The sequence below is a fragment of the Ylistrum balloti genome, unplaced genomic scaffold, assembly GCF_031769215.1.
Source record: "Ylistrum balloti isolate Yb309-2 unplaced genomic scaffold, AGI_CSIRO_Ybal_v1 Utg371496, whole genome shotgun sequence".
NCBI lineage: Eukaryota > Metazoa > Mollusca > Bivalvia > Pectinida > Pectinidae > Ylistrum > Ylistrum balloti.
Window position 1 is genome coordinate 1 of NW_026782773.1, and position 9,136 is coordinate 9,136.

Here is a 9,136-nt window from a genome sequence, read left to right on the forward strand (position 1 = left end):
CTTTATATTTCCCTAATATAAACCTATGCTCTGTGGCGGCTAGCAGTTAGCCTTCTCTTTTCGAAAACCAGCAGAGGTTCTTTAACGTGCACGGCGTGACTCACTGTACACCGGGCCCCCGTTTAACGTCCCTTCCGAAGGACAAGAAGTTTTAGAAGATAGCGGGAGAGAGTGTATGGGAAAGTCGGAAATTGGAAAATAGGTTTAGCTTGTTAGCTGGTGTAGGTTTGTTATTTGTAGATGGGATTACTAGCCACCATTTGACAAGGTTAGTCATGCTGGTCTAGAGTGGATTTTAAAGGTGGGGAACTGTGTTATTAAGTTCAGTTATGAGAGTGGATGTGATGGGGTGATGTAAAGAATGTGCTGGAATTGGGTTAGCGTAGATTTTTGGGATTAGTGAGAATAAATGTGAATTATTATACAAACGATGTCGTTCGGGAGACTGTAGATTACTGTGTATAATCGTCTACATGTCTACCCTACTAGAACAGGGATTTGTATATTAAAAGGTGGAAGGTAGAGTGGAAGAGATTTTGTAAAGGTTGTTGGCTTTGGGTCTCGGCCCAGTGTATGTTGTATTTATGTAGGTGATGTTTTTGTGTATGTATGTGGTGTTGTGGGTATGGTTTAAAAAAAAAAAAAAAAAAAAAAAGGGGGGGGGGGGGAATCTTACTGTTTTTCTACAATGTCCCCTGCTAAGGGATGTGGTGTTATTGGCATGTATTAAAGGGTATTGTTGGTATGTGTGAGGTGGTGAAATTATAGTCCTGTGTCCAGTGTTGAATACATCTCCCTGTAAAGTCAATTACAGAGGGCTGTGTATCCTGGTCTCCCTACCTACCATAGGTTACTGACCACCCATTGGGGACATGTAGATTCGAATACGTCCACTGTTTATCCAGTTATAGTAAGCAGTGGTTGTACGAATTAAGAATTTTAAGAATTGGTCAAAGGTTTGATTACCTTTATACCTATATGAATAATTGGTTATAAACTGAACATAATAAAACATCAGTAGAAAATTGTTATGTAAAATTGGCAAGTATAAGGACATCTTGCTAACTCAGTCTTATGTGGGAATTTCTCTTAAGCCTGGTGGTAGGATGAAATTATGAGAGCATTCTAAATAGTCTAATGGCCTTAACTGTTTCTGACCTTCCAAACAATATGTAACAGTTTCTGACCTTCACAACAATATATGTATAGATGATCAGATTTTAGGGTTCTAGTAATTCTTCAAATAAGATTATAACAAGAAAAGTCATACAGGCTACATATAAATTAATTCCATACATACATATACACAGTTATTTGATGTAAAAAATGACTTAATCATTAGTGCCATCAAAAAAAAATAAAGAAGTCATAAAATGCTTTTTTTTCTTACCTGCATTTTGCTTAAGTTTTCTTTTACGGCCCATCTGAAAACAAGTTGAGATCACAGGGATTAATGATGCACACATACCAATTCTATACTATCATATATGTTATTATTCAGGGTGTAGAATTTTGTATTATATGTACCCAAATTTAAAGATGAATGTCATACTAATCAAACTGTTCTCTCTGTATCTAAACTTGTGACTTTCATTTGTACTTCCTACACAGAAAGAATGATGGATGGTCAACAGTGTGAAAACAGCGAAATAAAATTAAATTTACAATTTATATGTCGTAGCTACCAATAATGGCAAGACACCACGGAAGAGCAAACGCTAATTTTTGAGCTTAGATTCATTTTGAGTCCGATCAGAGACAAACGTTTTATATCTATAATGATATTCAGGATAGAAAATCAAAGGATAAGAGCATACCATGTAACACATGAAGTATTAACACTGAACCGTGCTCCTCGTTATTTGTAGGAAATCTATATTTGCATAAACGCAGAAATAAACGCAAGCTTGAAACTCATCTAATGAAAAAAATATCAAAATGTTTAATCCATTAATGAAAGTGTCTGTCACATCAAAATCAAAGTCTGAGCAGACGGATGAAGCTTCGGAAAAACCAAAATCGTCATAGAAGGCCAAAAATCCTACAGGAGTATCATTCGCAAAGGCCGAAGTATGCGCAGCAGACATTTTTGAATCTAACTTCTCTCTGTACGTTAACATGCAAGGTATGCACCCCAGAAAAATATTCGCCGTTCGGTCAAGCATGACCTTATTTCTACTGATCAATTAATTACTCAAGTTAACAGCCTTATGCTTACACAGATGATTTGGAATCGGATATCTATGCAGAAAATTTAAAAAACGCATTCACATACCTTTCGCTCAAAACAGGTGCGACCTCTGCCGAGCGGTTCATTCATTTATGAAAAAAGCCGAGGTTTTCCGATCCAGAAAAAGGGCGCGAATAAAGTGGGGGGAGTGGATGGAACTTTGTGTGATTTGCGGCTGCGTCCGCTTTTTTCGCTTTTTTGATTGGCTGTCCGCCGATCCGAAATTTGTGAGTTGCAAAATTAAAAATAGTTTGTTTTACGTCATCTTGGCCGAATCTAACGATTGGAGTGTCAATTTCGTGTGTTGCACCTCAGAAGTCGAAAAATCCGCACAACTAACAGACAGACAGGCAATCTACCTCACAAGTACCTCCGAGTGAGAGCGGACGGACGGACCACGGACCACGGACGCAGGGCGATTTGAATAACCCACCATCTATTAGGTGGTGGGCTAAAAATCTTGTCAGATCTATGATTGACTTGTCTACTTAATTATCCCAGCCCCATCTAGAGTGCGTCCTTCAATGCAATTTCTTTTTCAAGACCACTGCTAAAAACTTGATTCACAGATTAAACAAACAAGAATTCTAGTACATAATGCTTTTGGTATGGAGGAGTATTTATCTAAAAATTGTTAAATCTAAATCTAAAAATGCCAAAAAATATCAGAAGTAACATATTATATATCAGTTTTCCAAAGCTTCAAAACTCGTTAAATTTTGTACTTGTGTATATCAAGCAACCTATATCCAGTTAGTATTGCTTCTGTTATGTAGAAGTTCTCGTGTTTAAATTTGATCTCCTATTAAGTTTTGGTTCAAATTAACATGACATCCTTATTATTTATTTGCCTTTTCAGACAGCAAGACCGTGTTTGAAAACTGTCTGATAAACCAGTTTAATGATCAGTGATCAATAAAAGAGAATGTATTCCTTTAACTGAGTATATGTAGAATGTAAGTGTCAAATTAATTCCTCATTAGAAATGTCTGTCCTGTTATGTGAAGAGGGGGTGTCTTGGAAATTAATAATAACAATATATCTAGGAGTGGCATTTAAGAATTTTCAGTAATTTTAAATTACTGAACACGAGGGAATTTCAACACAAGAAGAAAGGATAGTTGAATATTCGTCTACTTCATAGTACTGAAATAATTATATTCAATACTTTTAATTGCACAAGACAATTATGACAATGAGAACTTGAGTCGATATATTGGCTTTATTTTCTAATATTAATTATTTCTCTCATTTTCATGTCAACGAGCACACACTACCTTCAAAGCATAATATAGTTCTCAAGCTGTTTTAATACAGTTTGTTTGTGTATGTAAATATACCAGGCCATCAAAATAACAGGTTTGATACGTCTGTCCTGTTATGTGACTCGAGGATGGTGCATTTGAAAATGCTGGCGACATAAAAATAATTGATATATTATCCTTTCATTGCTTATTTCCAATGGCAGACATGCTTATCTTTTGAAAATATGCAATATTAAGCTGCTACACTAAAATAAATATTTGGACTGTCTGTCCTGGTAAAAATCCTGAATAGCAAATTTAGAGTCATATCCTTATGTTCAGCACATCAATTTAATCGAAATCGGATTTCTCATTTGAGTTAGTACTACACATACATTGTTACCGAGTTACGAAGTCAAATAGATTGAATTAGATTATCGTTTTACCTGAGCTGATGAAGCTGAACACCACTGCCAAAACAAGTATAGGAAAAACCACTGTATAAATAAATAGATAAATAAATAAATTAATTAATAAATAGATAAATAAACAATTCGCAAATAGAAAAGTTTACATATTAATTATCAGTATTGTTATTCAACAGCAAGAATTCGGAATGATTATAAACAACAAACTGAAAATGTGCATGCTCTGAGATTTTAAAATGGCAATTGTAATAATGAATACACTAATTCTCAGACTCCAATTCACTTTAAAGTCATTTATATGTGACAAGGTGAATTGTACATATTTTGTATTATCTTGTTATATGTAGATGTCACATGACAATCACGTGATCCGAACCTATAAAAATATGTTCAAACTATTTAATTTTTTTTTTCTATCAATTCGTCTATTTGTAGTACTTATATTATATTGGATTGACGTCTAGTAGATGTGATTCTGGTTTGATAAGTGAACTTATTTTATATATTAAATATATTAAATAAATAAGTTATTTACGGAATGATCCGAACTTCGTTGACCCATCGAATCTAGCGGTCAGTTCAATTAAAAAAACTATTGTTATCGATCTGGTCATCGATCTGGCAGTTGAGACCTGGCAGCCGGACGTGATCGTCATAAAAAAAACCTTGTTTACCTCGCGATGGGGCTAATCAAACCAAACGATTTGTGTTTTGTACATGTATAACAACACGATGTAGCGCCACTGCAGTCACGGGTTCTTATCTACCTTACTTAGGGTGAGTTTCTTGTGATAATCACTGTTCACTACTGATCGATATGTATACATGTAACAGTTCTAATGTATTAAAGGAGTAAAATTATTTACACGCTACGAACATTATTGGTCAATATATATTATCGTTTACTCCACCGTGTCTTATTCTGTTGAATGTAAAATGTCTGCAAGTATGCCTGATGTGATATATTTTATTTAATTGCAGACGAATGCCTTTTTTATTCATTAAAATAAATGTTGAAACATCTCAACTAGAACTTTGTGTTATGATTTGAGGGTTACATATACATATGATAATAATATGACAAAACCAATTATTGAACGCCAACGTGAACTAGTGTTTTTATCCAAATGACAAGGCCTACAAATTATAATCTGTTTTTGTTACATGGACTTGGCACGAATTCTCTACTCACTTTCCATACATAAGTGTATGTATTGTAGTGACTTTACATATCACAAGAGGAAAAGAAACGCAACTTTAACTTTACGGTTTAATCAAATAATATTTAAGAGCAATATGTCTAAATGAGGAACGCAACACTTAACTTCGAATACTGGACCGTCAATCCTCAAAATTTCTGAGATTTTGAACAAATGAGGAATTCATTAGGCCGCCGAGATTTATGGTACTCTTATGTACACAAAGTTGAAATAATGGCAGTTGTCAGAGAGATCCCTGACGGAGGTAATTTGGGATTTTTGTTCGATGCCGAACTATTCTGTCGAATTCATCCCACAATTGTTCGAGATTCACGCGAGAAGAGCACGGACCTCAACCGTCACATAGGGAACGTCTGGGCACATGTGCCGTCAACCATAGCGATACGACGTGCCTGACGTTGAAGTGGCAGTGGCAAACCAACTTATTATCGATGTAGACGTAACCTTGCCTCTCGCAGTCTTTTTCTCACAGACATAAAACCAACCGACTTTTAGATGATTCGTGATCTCCGAAGTGAGTAGCGACCTGTTGTTGAGTGCTACCTTTATTGACCATTGCGAAAGTTCTTCCTCTGTCATGTTGGCATAGCCACGGCACATTTGTAATGCATTGGCGATCACGCGTCTTGGTGATACCAAGAAATCGACTTACAGAAGTCTGAACGGGAAAGAACGCATGCAATTTAGGCGCACCGGATGTTGATAAGTTTTTTGTCACGGATGACGGATTTTTAAACATTTATAGGGGTTTAAGCAAGGTGCCTTAATATTGCTCTTCCTTTTCTGATGACTATGTATATTCAAAACAAAATATTTTACAATTAAAGAAGGTGCGTCTCTTTATCATTCCAGTATATATGTATGGGCTGTAGGAATTCGTGTCAAGTCCCTGTGGTTTATATCGTAATCAGTCTGTATAAAATGAGTAACTCTGTGCACAGAAATCTCAATAGGAACGTTGGCTGTTAAACATCTACATGCAATAATGTGATGGAACCATTTCTATCGGTTGGGAATGAATTTACTGAGCAGGGTAAGTAGTATGACCATGGTCACTTCAGACAGACGACATGAAATTTTGACTGGCAATACAGTATATTAACCTGCTGGATTTATTTTGTAATCTGATATCAGGATATGAATATACATTACAAAGTCAGGTAACTGCAGTATAGATGTAGATTCTTTCAGCTCTATTAATTGACTACGACGAGAGAAATATAGAAATCGTCAATATTTCCTAAATAACTTACTTGTGCGATCGTCTCGGGAATATGTAATTTATGACAGGTGTTAGCGAGACCAGGTCCGTTCTAGATAACAGCGGTCAAATTTGGTCTGCAAGTAGAATTCAGTAATTTGATAGACTAATATAGCTTTAGCGGTCGACTGTGGTCTGTGATTTTAAGAAACTCTTGTTGAAATTCCGAGATTTAGTCATCTAGAACTAGAGATAATTATATCAACTAAACGAATCAGTCCGACACACTAATAATGATATGTTATTCTTGAAGTAATTAGTGTTCAAATTTCCAATAAAATTAATTTCTTTTTATAAAAAAAGGGCAAAAAATAAAAACAAAAGGCCTAGCGGCCTTGACGGTCACTTGAGATAAGCAACATCGAATATAAAGGTTAAAGGATAGTTATCAAGTGTCATGAAACAGAAATTGTGTCACTGGAAATAGTAAGCCAGTGTCAATACATACATACTATCAAATCAATAATCCTAAACTAACAAGTCTTACAAAGTTATTTCAAGTGGGAAATAACCAACGTTATGTTCAAAAACACATTTTTTGAAAATGAAAATTACAGTAAAGTCTAAAAGAATATTCCTCCCCAGGAAAAATTGTGAGACTCATTTTGTCTCGGGTGACCTAAAAAAGCAAACAAAAACAAAAAAGGGTTTAAGAAGTGTTTGTTTTTAACTTAAGAACTAGGTTGGGAGAGCCTGGAGCTTACTGTCTAGCAATGGAAAATTAATAATTGATGAACACGACAGGCCTCTACGCCAATCTTTAACCTCTATCTTCACTTACAATACAAGGTTGCTCTCAATAATACGGTTTTAGTGACAGACGAGGAAATTCACAACACAGGGTTTCGAGATGTGTAATCTAAGGCATGCTCTGTATAATGGAATCCAATATTTAGCAAATATATAAAACTCTACGAAATATGGTTAATTAAATATTAATAATTAATAGTCTATAAGAGATTATTTAAGGTGCTGCTACCATTATGGTCCTAAGTTGTAAGATTTCTGGACTAATGTCAATCCTATTCCATGTAAATGCTTTAACAGCAGTCAAACCGGGCTCCTTCTGTAAGATACTAGAATTGTTTCTGATGAGCTACTGTTACAGGAGGGTTTAACAATTGTTTAGTTATTCACTGACCATGAAAGTGTCAAATCCAATTTATCACACGTGCCGGGAGGGTTGCATTTTAATTTTACCTTAGATAATTCTCAGTTTAAAACACTCTGACCGAACTTGATAGTAAAATATCAGCTTAAATAGATGTCTTACAATTCCACTCTTTGCTACCTACTGTCAACCCCTATAAATCGTTATAAGTCCAATCACTCCTTTGCCAACTCTCCGAAATTGGCTTAAGTCATAACTAGCTACAGAAATCTTGGATACCGTACCATAACTACAGCCCTAATTTCTTCAATATGTGGCATATACCTGTATATGACCAACTTAATCTCTGTATAGTCAGAACTCTAGAAGTATATCTCTTAGCAATTATGATTAATAAGGATAATCATACAAGAAACAGACTTATCAGCATCATGAAACCGCAAAAAGCTTGCAGAAAGCTGGAATACCATCGGTAGATAGATTAAAAATATTATGAGGTTGGCAGGAGTGGACATTCATAAGTTTACTGCACATTCTACCAGAGCTAGTACTTCTAGTGCTGTCCTGTGGGTTGGTATGGCCATATTGGACACAATTCTTAATACAGGCAGATAGTCTAAAGCTACAACATTTCAAAAGATTTTATAAGAAAGACACAATGATATATTCACAGAATCATGGTGTGTCATTCAGTGATGGTGTATTAAACAATATCTATATAACAGTGTTTTTTTATCTATAGAGCTGTAAGTCAGCAGATGTAGTGTATAGTGTGGTGATCTTTTTCTGGTTCACACTGTTTTTCTGTATATTACAAGAGTTGTTATGATTAAGTTTTTTCAGGTATATGCATACATACAAGTATATGACCAAGGCACAAGACATTGCTGTCAGTCAAACAGATAGATGAATCATTGTTTAATCATCAAAGAACACATTATCTCTGAAATCTCATGTTATCCCTGATATATCGATTTGATGGAATTTACAAATTAAACATGTATTACATAGTAATATGAAGTTTGATTACAACTCTACCAAATAAACTCAATACTGAAGGAACAGATCCCCACCCTTTTACACCACACGCAAGTGATTAACTCGGAAAATTCTGGCCATAGACACTAACATCATGCTTGGAATCTGTTTTCTGACTAGTAACATAATGTATTCAATAATGCTTCCTTTCAAAACTGACCATATGACCATCTAAGTCATCTCATGTAATCCCCCCCATATTAAGTTGATTTGATAGACTTATAACCAAACTTCATATTATATTATATGTAATAATAGTTTGATTTGTAAATTCTGGGGTTCCAAACGGTTTCAAGGTTATTTACGAGTAGGTGTGTTAAAATTCAAATCAGTAACATCTATTCAACACTATGACATTAACGACACATTACCACATGATATACAGAGCGGAAAAAGTAAAAAATCCAATAAAAAAAAAAGAAAAAAAAGACACACCTATTATATAATGTGCAATGAGGTGTGTAGATAAAAGATATCTATAAGATAAATATCTATGTACTTCCTAAACCTAGTGGCAGAGACCATATTTGATACTACATATATGTAAAAGTCAACCTGATCCGATCCAAACCAAGCTCTACCAAAACTGAGCCAAAGAAGCATG